Raw genomic sequence first — 15,735 nt, 5'->3', positions numbered from 1 at the left:
AATAATAGTTAATATTATTATAATAATTTTTTTTAATTTTTTTCATAGTCTAAAACAATTATTATTTTATTTTGACAAATTCTAAATTTAATGTTAGAAATATAACAATCTGAGACGATAAAAATAAAAAGTAAAAGAGAAAAAACTTTGTAAGATAATCGAAAATAATATAGAAATAAATACACAATTGGAAATGAGTTGAGTCTTATAGCTACACAGTTTCCTTAAGATAAATTTTTTGCTCATTCTATGGTGTTTGAGATCGTTAGTCATTTGTCTCCCATGATACAATAATTAGATGATCAACTACAATTGCACTATTGTAGAAATCACAAACTTTTTTTTCCTTCGTCTATCATCAAAAAACTAGAAGAGAAGAAAATAATTTTTTTGAGTTATTTTCGTTTTGTTTAACCTAAAAGGTTTGCATAGTCTCTAAAGGTTTCACATAGTGAACTATAATAAATTTTTGGCCTAATGAAGCTTTTAATAATTGAGAATTAATAGTCATAACAAGCAATTTCTATAATTATTGTCTAGATTAAACGAACTTTTTAATATGTATCCTTTTAATTTTAAAACAAAATTTTAAAAAGATACGCTTTATTTGAGGAAAATATTTCAAATTTGTGTTAAAACATACGTAAGCCCACAGAGGACTCGATCGGTTCAAACATACACATTACCCACTTTGTGCACGTCTATACATTTAAAACCGGGCAATTGGTTCCATGTTTTCCTTAATAATATTTGGATCAATTTCTCATTCAAAGTTCCAAAACTATTGAATTTTTTCCAACAATCCCCCACATGAATGAAATTGATCATTTTATCAAAATCATTTTGACTCGATATGGTGATATATTTATACGATCAATAGTTGCATAGGATAGATAAGTTTTGTAATATACCAAATTGTGTCTAGTGACCAAAATGAAAATTTTGAAAGTTTTATGGCCAAAGTATAAACTTTGGAAAAGTTTAAGGACCAAAGTGGTAATTTTCTCAAAAAATAAATTTTATCTAGTAAATAAACAGTTTATTCCCAATAATTACATTTTCTTGTCATTCGGATTTTCCGTACGAATTTTGTATTAAAAACTATAAAGAGATAAAGTTCGAGAAAAATTTTGGATAATTGGATCGAATTGGATTTTTGATATATTTTGAATGATGATAGAGGAAGGTTAATAATTCCATTTCCATGTCTTAATAAGGAAGGATTTAACATGGACCATTTGATTTAAGTTGATTTTTCATGTTATATCGAGACACTTGGATTAAAATGGCAAGACTAAAATTTAGAAAATTACAAGGGCAAAGTTGAAAGTTAATAATGTGTTGGTTTATTTTTAACTTTTTGATGAATAAATTAACATGTGTAAAGTTATGGAACATGTGATTTCAAGAGCAAAATGGTCATTTGACATTAAAATGAATTTTTAATTCATTTTAATTATTTAAAGGACAAATGGCCTTAAATGAAAAGAAATGAAAATTCAAGAAATTTCTTCATTTTCCCTCCCATGGACGTGAGCTCCTCCTTAGGTAAGAAAAGATTTCTTTTCAATTTTCAAGCTAATTTATTAAGAATTGGATGAAAACACCTAATACAAAATTGTTCTACATGAAATTCTCTATCATTTGATACCATTTGTTCATGTTTCCATGCTTGAAACCTTGAATCCATGAGTTGGGTGGATGAAGGGGAGGTTAGTTTTATGTTTTAAGGTTGGATTATGATGTAGTTAATGCTGTTGATTTATTTCCATGCTTGTATTATGATTGAAAACAATTAGAAATGGTTAAATCAAGGTTTGACCATTTAGTGGTTTTATAGAAAATTAAAGTTTGAATTGAAATTGATATGAGATTGATTGTGATTGCTTGGAAATGATAATTAGAAGTTGAATTCATGATTGAATCAAGTTGGAAAACAAGGCCAAAGTGACTTTTGGTATTTGGCCTATAGGAAAATGTTGAGGAAAAATTATAGAAAAATTATACAAGGGTTAGAAATGACGAAGGAATGATTCTTCAAGTTTTAAAATATTGTTTAGACCAATTTGGAAGCTTGTAAAGATTAGGGAACCAAATTGCATAATGTTGAAAACATGGGTTTAAAGTGGAAATTGATTTGAAGTTGATATGTACTGTTTAAATGGATTGTTGATATGCTTGAATATGTTATTAGATGCTTGAAGTTGAAGTTGAAATGACAAGGGACCATTTTGAATAAATTGAAAACATTGAGATAAATTCTAAAATAATTCATTTTAGTGATTAAATTGTGGAATTAGAAATGGTTATGTGATATATTCTTTGAATTGGATAATGGGAGAATTGAAATTGTATTTGGAAGTGTTAAGATTGACTTTGATGTTATGAAGTAGAATTAGTATCGAATAAGTATCGAAAATTTTTAAGAATTTATTTCCTATTGTGCGCCTATGTTAGTAAAGTACTAACATGTACTTTGAAATGTATATGTTTTGTAAATGATATTCATATAGATTGTGATCAAAATCGAGAATAAAACAAGCCAAAAGATAAAGAAAAAGTGCAAAAGTGAGGTTTATATAGTTAAATAAAGTGTGCAAGCTAAGTATACTAGGTGAGTGCATTCTTACCTATATGATTACATATGATATGAGGAAGACTTGCGATGAGTCAACCTTGAATTATTTGAAGAAAAAAAAGATTTTTGAATCCTATTTTGATATATTTTATACTGTTTAATCAAATGGTATATGATTTTGATAAAAGCCCAGTGTATGTGCATTGAAAGTTATTGATAAAATTGACATGTCATGAGGTGGAGTGATTATTGATTATAAAACTGGTACATTCGTGTACATTTTACTGGCATTATATGTACATTATGGGTTTAACGATATTTTGACTTTGTGAGATACCATACATGATTAGTGAATACTGGTACAGTGATGTTGTGTTCTACAGTACCTATACGTCTGACTTGCACTAAAAGTGCAATATGTTACTGGCAGTAAAACTACATATTGCACACACTCGCCTGACTCGCGTACCATGCATTCTCATTTATCATACATTGGGTTATGATTACATGAAATTGAAAAATACAAGTTGATTGGTTCAATGGAAAATAAATCTTTCATTGACTCTTTTGATTTGGTTACATGTGATATATATGATCTATTGTTTTACATGTTATTTGATGAGAAAAGACTTTGAAAAGTCTATTTTACATATTCATACATTATCATATGATACTTACAATATTATGATTTATACAATATTTTATATTTCTATATGCCTTACTTTATTTATGTTAATGCCTCACTAAGTGTATATTTATCGTGTGATGATTTCATACGTAGGTAAAGGAAAGCAAGTGGAATAAAGAGCTTAGCTTGTCATTAACTATCGAGGACTACCTACCGGTATCAGTAATGACATCCTACTATTGTTTTAATTTTTTAGTTGGCATGTATACGTATATAAGTGTTAGTAATATTTTTATAAGACTAGATTTAATTGGGTCATAAATGTTCTGATATGTCTATGAAGTTAAATGGTTTATAATAGTTTATATGCGTGAATCTAGTAATTAAAAATGGTTATAATCATAGATTTTAGTCTTATATTTTAATAGTACAAAGATGAATTTCTATTTAGATAGTTTTTAGGCAGTTCCACTTAGAATATGATACATTATTGAACTGCCATGTTGTTGCCTGAAATCAAATTTGAGTTAGATGTTAAAATATTATATTTTGATTTTATACGATTAAATATTTTTATGATTTATGCTAAATTTGATATTTTTAAAGAAAAATATTTTAAACAATATATGTTTTAAATGTCTGATGTGACATCTCTTGGCTCGTATTCGAGTACGAATTTCGAAAAGGGGTGTTACAAATGTCCTCCTTTGAACCTTCTCTTATGAAAGTATATTCACTTTACTGGTTTATCAGTAGATGTGATGTCCTTGAATTGTTCTATCGTTCGTGTAAATGGTGATATACTTCACACAACTACCTTTCTAAGAAGAATATTAGTTCTCATAGGTATGTCCATATAGTTGCGAATATTGCCTGATTCTGCAAGAGTTTGAAAGAACTATGTCCAATAGTCTCCTTGAAGTAGCTCCACTTCACTCTCACATATGTGACTTATGTTGGTTGGCTCACTAAAGCACACAATGGTCATTGAAAGCTTTGGTCAGCCTATCACACTATGATCATTGTTTACATCATAGGAACAAATTTGGGATAAGAAATCCCCACTATGACTAAAAAGAATTTATGTAATTAGGTTGCCTTTTTGAACCTAGATCTTAGAATCTCCAATTAACTAGGTGGGGTTTTCCTTGACATAACACTTTTAATTTTCATTGGCTTTAGTCTCATTCCTTTAGATTTTTTTAACTTGATCTCAATTTAACTCTTTAGTTAGCAGATTGATACTATGATAAATACTACAACAATCACGCAAGTCTATGTATCGGATTCAAGTAGTAAAGTGGATACACAAAACGTATCAGACGTCGAACCCACAGAGAACGTATGTCATAAAAGAGTTGCTATTAGAAAAAAAAGAAAAGATAAGTAATGTGTATTTTAAGAAGGTAAAAGGAAAATAGCAAAGTAATAAAATCATATTAATAAAAGCAGGGGAATGTTACAGTGATCAATGGAGCAATCACACCAATGGACCAAAGAATGATGTTATACGGTAGCTAATAGTACGACTATGTTGTGGCAATACTGTTATGAGTCATGCAACAATTAACACATTAATCCTCTTTCAAGAACTAAACACTTAACCAATTGGAATTAACTTTCATTAAAACAATCAATCAAACAGTTAATAAAGCAAAAACAATCGACAACATACATTTCTATATGCTTAAGTTTACTTTCATAAACACTGATTTTGAAACTAAAGTAGCATGTAGTCTCAACAATTTCTATTTATAAAAATAATTAAGATCGACATTCATAAGGATTAATCCATCTCTAAAAACATCCAATAAAAAGAAATCAGCTCATAAAAATATTATTTTAAGCAAAATCATAAGATAGACATTTCATCGAACACCTTATGTTCAAATCCAAATAATAACATAAAAATAAATAATTCAAACTTAGAAAAGTATCTCTCTTTTTCAAGGAAAAAATATTAAGGAAAACTTGAATCCTGATCGACCGTCGTTGCTACACGGTTGCTCCACGCTGCTAGTACATTTCCCAACGAATGACTTAGGCGGCCATGGTGATGGTAGGAGAAAAAAATAAAAAAGTGGCTAGAAAATTAGGGTTTCTAAGAATAGGAAAAAATGTGTAGAAAATATTATAATTTTAGCAGGTGTTGAATGGAACGGAGCCGATATGCTTCATCCAGACTTCGAAATGGCTGATGTCGATACAAGACCAGAAACTCCGCCTTCTAGAATAACCGAAGTTCCATCTTCCGATTTTACCTCAATAGGTAAAATCAATTTCCCTAACCAATTTCTGCAAACAGAACGCCAGCACCCCCCATCTTTAGTTTACACGGATGGTAAATATAGGGGTTAATGCAATTTACTGCATGGTTGAGCTATTTATCTATTCTATGGTTTTAGTTATAGAAATAAAATGTGTAGGCATCAGAATTCTGGTCGGTCAAATCTGATTATTATATATGCACATTAACAACACCCCTTTGTGATCTGAGTTTTGCTCAATTAGTCATCATTTTGATGTACCAAAATTAGAAAGCAGCCATACCAAATGTAGATGTGTAGAACTGGTGCATTGAGAAGATCATCATTGGATCGATCAACGAATTCGATCCAGTGTATATGGAGATTGTGATGATGGAATCCATAAACCTTTATCCAGTGATTTTTCTTCCGCATTAGCTCCCTCAGCCTTTTCACTGCGGTTGAATTTGATCTATTGTGTTCGCATTCATGGTTGGGATTTGTTGTTTTGTTTTTGCTCATGCAAGTTATAGAACCTAAAATTTACATCATTTGTGCTCAAATCAAAAGAAAAGATAACAGGAACATAAAATTGCCGTTTAAAAATTAAAACGGACATCATTTGGGCTCAAATCACAATATGTACAATGGTATTATGTTCAACGAATGTCTTGCAAGTCTCGGTCAACTTGATTTTCTAATTTTGTCCGAGTTAAAAAAGGATTCAAATGTTTCGTTTGGGAATGCTTCTTCAAACGAACTTTTCCAATTATCTTTTCTAGTGTAAAAGCATCGTTTTTTAGTTTGAATTAATAATCACTTTTTAATCTTGAATTTTCGATTGAAAATGAGTTGTTTGGGAATGTTTATGTGTTTAAAACTGAAATTTAGGTTAAAAATAATTTTATAAATAGTGGCGGATCCAAAAATTTAAAAATGAGGTTTTAATTTTTTAATACTCTTTTTTCTAATAAAATAGGTATGTAAATTTTTAATTTTTTTCTTACTTTGATATATTGAAATATATTTAAAAATTTATCCAAACTAACGATTATGTATTTGATCATGGCCCAAATGGCCCCAAGTCAAAATGAAGATAGATAGGCTTGAGATTCCTAGCTGCTGCTTAATAAATGTATGAGCAGGTTGGGACGACCTTGACTTACACAGTTCATCCTTGTACAACAATTTCCTTTCCACACAACCAAACAAATTTAAGGATAAATTACGTATTTAGTATTTAAACTATTAATTTTGATCTATTTTAGTATCTAAACATTTAATTTTTTTAAAACTGTACTTAAAATTTAGTTTTTGTTTTATTTTAGTATATCGTTGATACAAATTTTAGATTTTGTTTTATTTTAGTATCCCGTTCAAAATTGAACATTAAGTTTTGAACAAAATGAAAGATTAGGTACTAAAATTGATCAAAACTGATAATTTAGTACTAAACATGTTAAGTTTTAATGACAATGCACTAAAATGAAATGAAAACTAAACGTTAGGTATGATTTTAAAAAATGAAAGTTTATGCATAAAAACGAATAAAAACTTATAGCTTAAGTATTAAATGCGTAGTTTATCCCAAATTTAATATACGAGTAATTCATGGAATGAAAAGAACACGGCATTTTCCTTATGAATCTAAATCAACAATTTTAAAACACCAGCTTGCAATTCATGGAATGAAATGAACCCGGCATTTCCTTATGGACCGCTAAATCAACGATTTAGTTTTTTGTTAGCTTGACCCGGCCGCCATTGATGAAGCTTATCAAAGCTTAAAAATCTTTTGAAGCTGTTGAGACTTAAATTTGGTTTGAATTAACTAAGTGGGTACTTCTTATTTTCAAGGAACCGAACTGGGTATTTTTCAGAATTTCGATTTTTGGTCGTATTTGTTTTTCTTCTTTTTCTTTATTCTGTCATGGAGTTGAACGAAGGGACGGCTGGAACTGGATCTCATAAGACGGCGTCGGAGAGTGACGAAGTGGCGGCACCCGAGTCGCTGCAACTTACCGACGAACTCCGCCTTTTGATGTCGGCTCCGGTGACCGATAATTCCAGTTCATTCACGGCTCTCCAAGCTGTTCAGCCCATTCATTCTCCGGACTCGGCTAAGCTAATTGCTGCTCCAGCTCCGGCTCCGAACGTTGATGATTTCAAAGACAGCTCTCATTTTCTTTCTAATAGTGGGTTAATCGAACAAGCGGCGAAGTTCTCTGTGTTCACCGGAGATGGTGCTGGTAACATCAACGACAATAACAAAAGCAACTCGCCTGAACCGTCGTCGTGCGATTCAAGCGCAAGTCTCCAGAAACCAGGGAAGAGTGAGCCGGAGGGGACCGAGTCACCTCAGCCGTTTCTGATCCAACGGTGGAGAACCGGAGTATCAAGGGAAAAGACTGAGAAAAGGTGAAAATTTCTGATATCGGCTTTTTGGGTGTTTTCTTTTTTGGTAAATTTTGATCAAATTAGTTGATAAAATTGGTTTTTGAGCATTTTAGGTGAAAGGGTCGACAAAGGAAAGCAGAACTGCGGCGAAAGAGAGCTCCGACGATGCCGAGAAGCTGCCTTACGTTCACGTTGAAGCTCGCTGGGGACAAGCCACGGATAGACATATCTCAGCAGATAGAGTAATTCACTAATTTTGATGACTGGGTCCTTAATCAGTTTGCTTGTTAGTATTAGTTAATTTGTCTTGATTAAGCCAATAATATTTGTTTTTAGGCAACGAGAGAGAAGATTAATGAACGTATGAAGATCCTACGGGATTTGGTACCAGTGGGCAGTAAGGTCAGTTCAATTGGATTAGTAGGTTCATTAATGATTTGATTATGATTACGTGATTAAGCTAGAATATCCGTCTAAATGGGTACACAAAATTTGGATTACATCTTTAGATTTATTTCTTTTGTAACTGTTTCAGTACTTTGTCAGCTTTTGCTCAAAAAAGCTCAGCTGGTGTGCCATGGCACTAGGGTGTAAACGAGCCGAGTCGAGTTCGAATATTGCTGAGCTCGGCTCGACTCGAAAATTCTGAAATAGAGTTTGACTCAACTTGAAAATTCGTGAGTTTAAAATTTTCAAGTTCGACTCGAACTCGAAATCCTGAACTGAAGCTCGTGAGCAGCTCAAAAAGGCTCGAAATGAAATTTTTTTCTTAAACTTAACTCGATTGAAGCCTCAAACTCGAACCTTAAATACATTAAAATCTTACTATATTTTTAAAAAAAAATCAATACATAAATATTAATATTATTAATAATTTATTTAAAATAAAATAAAATCTTAATATATATTTTCGAGCTGCACACGATCTTTTCGAGTCGAATATCAAGTAGCTCGTTAAGAACTCGAGTCGAGTCCATTCGATATGAGTATTTATCGAGTCTTGATCGAGTCGATCTCGAGTAACTTGCGATCTGTCTCGTTCCATTTATAGCCGTACATGACACTTTGACAATTTTAATGTTTTAGCCCTTCTTCCTTTGTTGGATGAGTTTGTTAGGAGTGCTTTTTGAGGTTAACATCGATTTTTCGAACAGAAACTGTGATTTTATTTGTTGTTTTAGACTTTTAGTGAAGGGAGTAAACGAAAGAAAGCTAGATTTTACAGGTCAAATCGAATCTTCATATTAATGTGCCGCACATTGAATTATCTTTGGAAAGGATAGGTATCAGTAAAATGAAAATTCTAGCATTCGACGTCAATGAAAGGAAATTTTTAGTTATGTGGAATGCTAACTGGATATTACCATGAGGGATGAAGTGCTCTATGAACTTGTCTAGTGGCTTGCTTGATTAGATGTCTTTATGGGGTCCCATTTCTTTGATGTACAGTAGTTGCCAACTTCTTTTACAAGTTCGGCATCCATACTCTTATGGGATAACAAGATAACAAGATAAAAGATCACAAAAGAAAATGCCTTTCATACGCCAAATGGCTGCCTATCTATATGGGTACATAATGTGATAGTGCATGGGAAACTAGTTTAATTGTGCCGAACTTAATCTTGATCATGCCTTAATAGTTCAGAAGACGTTTTCGACAATTGAAAAGGGTGTATAAGTCATTTTCTTCAAGATGTGACCACAATTCAGTGAATATTAGATGGCCAAACCTGTAAATAACCTTTCTTTTCTAGGACCACATGTCATGATCTGCTCATAATTTGAAAGGATCGGCAATGCCTAACTGTTAAAAAGAATATTGTTGATATTAATGACTTACAGTCAATCCCTTGGGAGACTGGAAATCTGTTGCTTCTGGATAGGTTACTGTTTCTGTTTCGAGTAAACCATTTTGGAACTCTTCTATCTGCATCCCATGAAGGTGTATTCAAGTTGAACTTATATGGCTATTGGGAAAGTATAACTTTTCAAACGATCAGATGTTGACTTGTACTTTGAATTTCATTATAGAATCATTGAATTCACGTAGGACCTTTTCTGATTTGCGAAATACCATGTGCTGTAGATCAAGGGCGAAGTGTTAGTGTTGGATGAAACCATCAGTTATGTGCACTCCCTACACCGTCAAGTGGAGGTGAGATGTTACCCTGTAGTAAGGGTCTTGTTATGGAGATTTCCCATCTTCTGCAACCCTCACAAAGTTGATTTTTCTCTCGGTTCTTATTGTGAACATCCCAATAGGCTGGCATGTTTCATTTTGAGCTTTATGCTTTGGTTTCGATGCAGTATCTTCCACCCCCTCGGTCTGAATCTAGTTATCATGTTTTTTTGGTTGCAGTTTTTGTCAATGAAACTTGCTGCAGTTAACCCGCGCATTGATTTCAACCTCGATAGCAGATTCCCAGCAGAAGTAAGTATCAGACACCTTTAGTCATATGTTTCTAGTCTAGAGTCAGAAATTGAAAACTCCTTCCACAAATCTCCCACTTCATGTGGCGAAGTGCAAATCTATGTTGTTCTAACTCTTCATTTTCTCGAATAGATTATGTGATTGTCCATCGAGTTTCTCTTCTGAGGGCAACACAAGGCTGCATGAATCAATTATCCTAAATCAACCAAATACTTCTGTCTTGGATGATACATACCAATATAGCCCATCATCAAATTCATGACTAATACTCAACTAATTATCTCATTCTGGAACTACAATTTGAATATTTAGATTCAAGTATTTTAACAACTGAACTCTAATTGTTCCTTTTGTGTGTGTTTTGTCTTCATGTTCAATGAATAGATTTGGATCTTTCTCATTGCCAACCTTGCTATAGAGATTATATCGGCAGTTTTTGACCAGCTTGCTTCAGTGCGTAAGCCAGGATTCGCCTTGGCAGCAATGTTAATGGCTCTCGTAGGTTTGTTCGGATGCATAACCGAGATAGCTTATAAGGGCAGAAAGGAAAAGGGCAGATGGAGATGGGATAGTCCCAACACTTATAGACATTTCTGTAACTTTGCAGATATATTTGGATTGGTAAGTGCCATACTTCAAACTACTACAGCAATTGTGGCTTATGTCCTTTATCGCCGGCATTCTGATAATCCCATCAAATTGTCCTTTTGGCCAATTCTTTTCGCAATTGCTCTTTTGTGCTCTCAATTTCTTAAGGATCAAAGTCGGACGGCGTCTCGGCTTTATCATGCAGCTCATAGTGCTTAGCTTTTTCTTGTACATCTATATGTGCTGAGATTTTGTTATGAGACAACCGAGATAACTTTTGATAGTTTCAATGAATGATTGACAACGTGATTATAATGTGGTCCGTATTTTTCTCGTTTTTCCGAAACCCATTTCTATATATTTATTTGAAGGGTAAATTATAAATTTGATAACTTTACTCTTTTTCTTAAATCATTTATTGAATTTTAAAATATTTTCAATTTTCTTATTGAACTTAATATATTAGGGTTTTTTTTGTACATAATGTGTTGAGATTTTGTTGATGAAACAACCGAGATAAATTTTGATGGTTTCAATGAATGATTGACGACGTGATTATAATGTGGTCCGTATTCTTCTCGTTTGTCCAAAACCCATTTCTATATATTTATTTGAAGGGTAAATTATAAATTTGATAACTGAACTTTAATTCTCTCTCTCCTATTTCATTTATTATACTTTAAAATCTTTTAAATTTCCTCATTGAACTTAATACATTGGTTTTTTTAACACTCAGTCGTTCCTTCACTAATGGCGTTATGGCGTGGCTTTGTTTATTGTTAATTGAGGAGTGACCAAACAAATCTAATGTATAAAGTTCAATGATTAAATTGAAAATAATTAAAAGTATAGTGAGTGAAATATGAGAGAGATAGAGTAAAGTTAAGTGATTAAATTTGTAATTTACCAATTAAAAAATAAAATATAAAGTTCAATGATTAAATTTGCAATCTGTAAAGTCCTATGTAGATCCCAATTGGGTCTTAGGTATGCCCTGACCTTGGACTGTGGGAGTCACCCTTGACCTAAACTAAGATGTACCAAAAAAAAAAATTACCGGTAAGAATCGATTGAGTTACCAACAAACTTCAATGTATTAAGTTCAATGAGAAAATTAAAAGGATTTAAATATAATAATAAGTATACATATAATTATATAAGTATATATGTATATATTCTTATATATTAGACTTATATATATATAAAGTATATATGTAAGTATAAATATACATATGCATGAGTATATATATAATATTAATATATATGCATATAGATACTTATATATTATATTCATAAGTATATATTATATATATATAATATACATTACACTTATACATCCATTACGGTTGTTTTAATTTGAACCTTACATATTGTTTAATTTATTTAAATAATAGTTTGTAATTTCATGTTTAATTAGTTTGGTCCTTAAAAATATATTATATTATCCAAATCCTTATAAACTTTTGTTCCTCAACTTTTGTAATGAATACAATTCAGTCCATTTTTATATTAATTTCATCTTCACATTTTACAATTATTTTGATTTGATCCCTATGTATTATTTAATTTATTTAAATCTTAACTTGTAATTTCATATTTGTTCATTTAGTGCTTAAAATTATATTTGTATATGAAATTGACCCATACTTATTTATATTTTTATAGTTTACTTCAAACCCCATAAATCACATAATAAACTTCATTTCAAACTCTATAAATTATATCATAATCTCCAAACCCTATAAACTTTACTTCACCAACTTTTTAAATGTATTCAATTTAGTCAATTTTTATATTAATTTCAACTTGACATTTTATAATTATTTTGATTTGATCCCTCATCCATACTTGTTGTTTCATTTATTTAAATTTCAATTTGTAATTTCATATTTGTTCAATTTAGTCCTTAAAATTATTTTTTATTAAAATTGACCCATAATTATTTATATTTTTTAACTTACTCCAAATCATATACAATTACAAATTACAATTTGTCATTCACGAATAGCAAAAAACAATTAACCCAAAAATGACCCTACGTGAAGTCAATTTGTATCTAGTAAGATCCAAATGAATTTTATCTGTAAATGATGTAACCGATCTGAACGGGATCTAACCTGAAGTCCATCTGAACATGAATTAACTTGGCATTTATCTGATTCGGACTTGAACTATTTTAACCTAAACTGTTATTGATCCGAAGTGAAACTAACCCGATCTAAACTCGAGAAGAATCTGATGTCAAATCAATTTGAAAATGACCTGAATTGATTTGACCTGAACCCGACATGATCCAGGTCGAACCATCAAATTAACCTGACATAACTTATATCTAATTTGACATGACCTGAAGTATCCAACTGAAATCTAAACTATTATCTTATTTTACATCAATACAGTCAATGCCTCTGGCAACCTCCGATGGCTAGTGTCGACTCAAGACACTGTTGACAGGAGCATTAATTGTTCCAAACTCAACTAGGGGTGGGTGGCGCGTGCTTTTGGGCGCATAACAACTATGGTTCTGATTTTAGCTGATAGTATTACCCCCTTGGTTTCAGGGATTTCCCAGGTGTTTATTTGGCATACGTTGCTTCTTGATTTCCTTTTCAACGGCCAATGTCTATTATTATGAGTTTCTGTGTCCTAACAGGTAAGTTGGGTCCACTACTTATCAATGGGGGCTATTCGACACGGTTTTTCCTAATATTTACCTTTTTAGCACCGTTTAATATATATTTTTCGAAGTAGCATCTTTTCGGCTTAGCTGGTGAAAGGTGCATCCTCGGGGTCGCGCTTTACCCGGGTTTTCGCTGAGTTGGATGCCACGTGTGGAAGGCGCATCCTCGGGGACGCGCCTTCACGGGGTTCTGATGACTTGGCTGCCACGCTGGTATTTTGTTTAATAATAAATATAAATAAATATTTTATTATTATTATTATTATTATAAATTAGTAATATATTATATAAAGTGTTTCGATTATAATGTAAGAATTATTAAATGTATTTTGTTAGTGTGTGTTAAGGTGGAGTGAATTATCTACATTAATATGATAGAACAATATATGAAAACCAGTTTTGATTTTATTGTAGTTATAGGAAAAATGTATGAAATTATAATATTACACATATGTTTGTATTATTATTTTTTATTTTGATTATTGATCTATTAATTTTATGAGTTAAATATTTAAATGTTATCAATCTAGTCATCTCTTATCAATATTTAACGAAAATATTGATGCATAAGTTAATAAATTAGTATAATTACACATTTAATATTCAAGACTTACATATTATATGAATTTAGTCTTATTGAAAATTTAATTTAATAAATTTAATCCTCCAATCAGAACATGAAAATATATTGAATAAATATATTAATTATTATATTAAATAAATATATTGAAAATATTTATGTATTTAAAAGTTAAAAAAAATTATTTAGGTGTACATACATTGAGAAATTATATAAAATGCAATAACATTAAATTATTAGAAACAAAAACATTCATTTAAATAAAATATTAATTACATAAGAGTTAACGGTTATATGATGATATGGTCAGCATCCAATCGCAGTAGCATTTCGTTTTCCATTATAACTGTAGACAAAATAATATAATTAACACAAAAAAATAATTAATAATTCTAAATAAATTATAATTATATAATATTATTTTAATAAAAAAATAATATTTTATAATTATATTAATATAAAATATAATAACTATTTAAAAAAATACTAACATAAAAATAAATTTCTTACCACTAATAAGAAATTTAAAACTCAAATAGTTGGAGAATTTGAGTTATAAAAGAGAGGAGAATATGATTTTGGTGTGAAGAATGAGGAAGGGTTGAGGGGGTTTATATAGGAGAGGATGAGGGGTAGTTGGGGAAAACGGATGGGGGTATTTATGGTATTTAATGGAAGGCGCGTCCCCGGGGATGCGCCTTCCACACGTGGCATCCAACTCAACGAAAACCCGGGTAAAACTCGTCCCCGGGGATGCGTCTTTCGCCAGCTCAGCCGAAAGGGTGCCACTTCGAGAAATATATATCAAACGGTGCTAAAAAGGTAAATATTAGGGAAAACCGTGTCAGTTTGGTCAAATAGCCTATCAATGGAGTATTTTATTTCCTATAGTTCTGGAATTACGCATGGGTATTATTATATTGCATGGCATTTTCTATCCCATGTACGTCTTCTACGTGGAAGCTTTCCGAGGGTTTTTCTCACTCCTCGTTCACACGTCCGGTATTATCGCATGCATGCTTGCTTGAGTGGCGTCTTTCCTTCATGCACGTGGCTATATAGGACCTTCTTTTACTCTTATATATTTACTTGCCAAATTTTTTTTGGGTTTAATTACATGATTTATTGTTTATGTTTGTGTTTTATCATCTTTTCCTCGTTCATTATGTCATCTTAGTAGAAATTCCTATCATCTACAATTTTTTCTTTTTCTTTAAAGTGTTTATAAAATAATCATTTCCATTGTCGATTTTTAGGATTTGGATGTGTGTCTAAATCATAGTGTCAAGGATTTTGAATATACAAACCACATTAATGTTTTCGGAACGTGAAGGTCCTGGAAGATCACTGGAAATGGGTGTGTATTTGATTCTAGGATATACATTAAGTTAAAAAATTTCACAAGAAAAAGGTCTTTGGTTTTCTATTACTGAACACGTGAGGAAATAGTTTTGCAAGATGATCAGAATTTGGATGACCAAGCCCAAAATGTCTCGTAACATAATTCCATCTAAAACAATATAATTAGGGACATAGTTGACTACACGCCTTGAATAAACTTGTCTAAATAGAGGAGAGTTCCCACCACACAATTCAACATTGCTAAT

The 15,735-nt window shown here is 31.4% G+C and overlaps 1 pseudogene; it reads left to right on the top strand.

Annotated features, from left to right (window-relative positions):
- The first annotated feature begins 7,131 nt into the window (after positions 1–7,131).
- LOC120212934 lies at positions 7,132–11,182 on the top strand (annotated as a pseudogene).
- The last annotated feature ends 4,553 nt before the right edge of the window (positions 11,183–15,735 follow it).

The sequence above is a fragment of the Hibiscus syriacus genome, unplaced genomic scaffold (genome assembly GCF_006381635.1).
Source record: "Hibiscus syriacus cultivar Baekdansim isolate YM2019G1 unplaced genomic scaffold, ASM638163v2 tig00000738_pilon, whole genome shotgun sequence".
NCBI classification, from domain to species: domain Eukaryota; kingdom Viridiplantae; phylum Streptophyta; class Magnoliopsida; order Malvales; family Malvaceae; genus Hibiscus; species Hibiscus syriacus.
The sequence above is the reverse complement of the archived record's forward strand: the minus strand, read 5'-3'. Positions and strand labels throughout refer to the sequence as shown.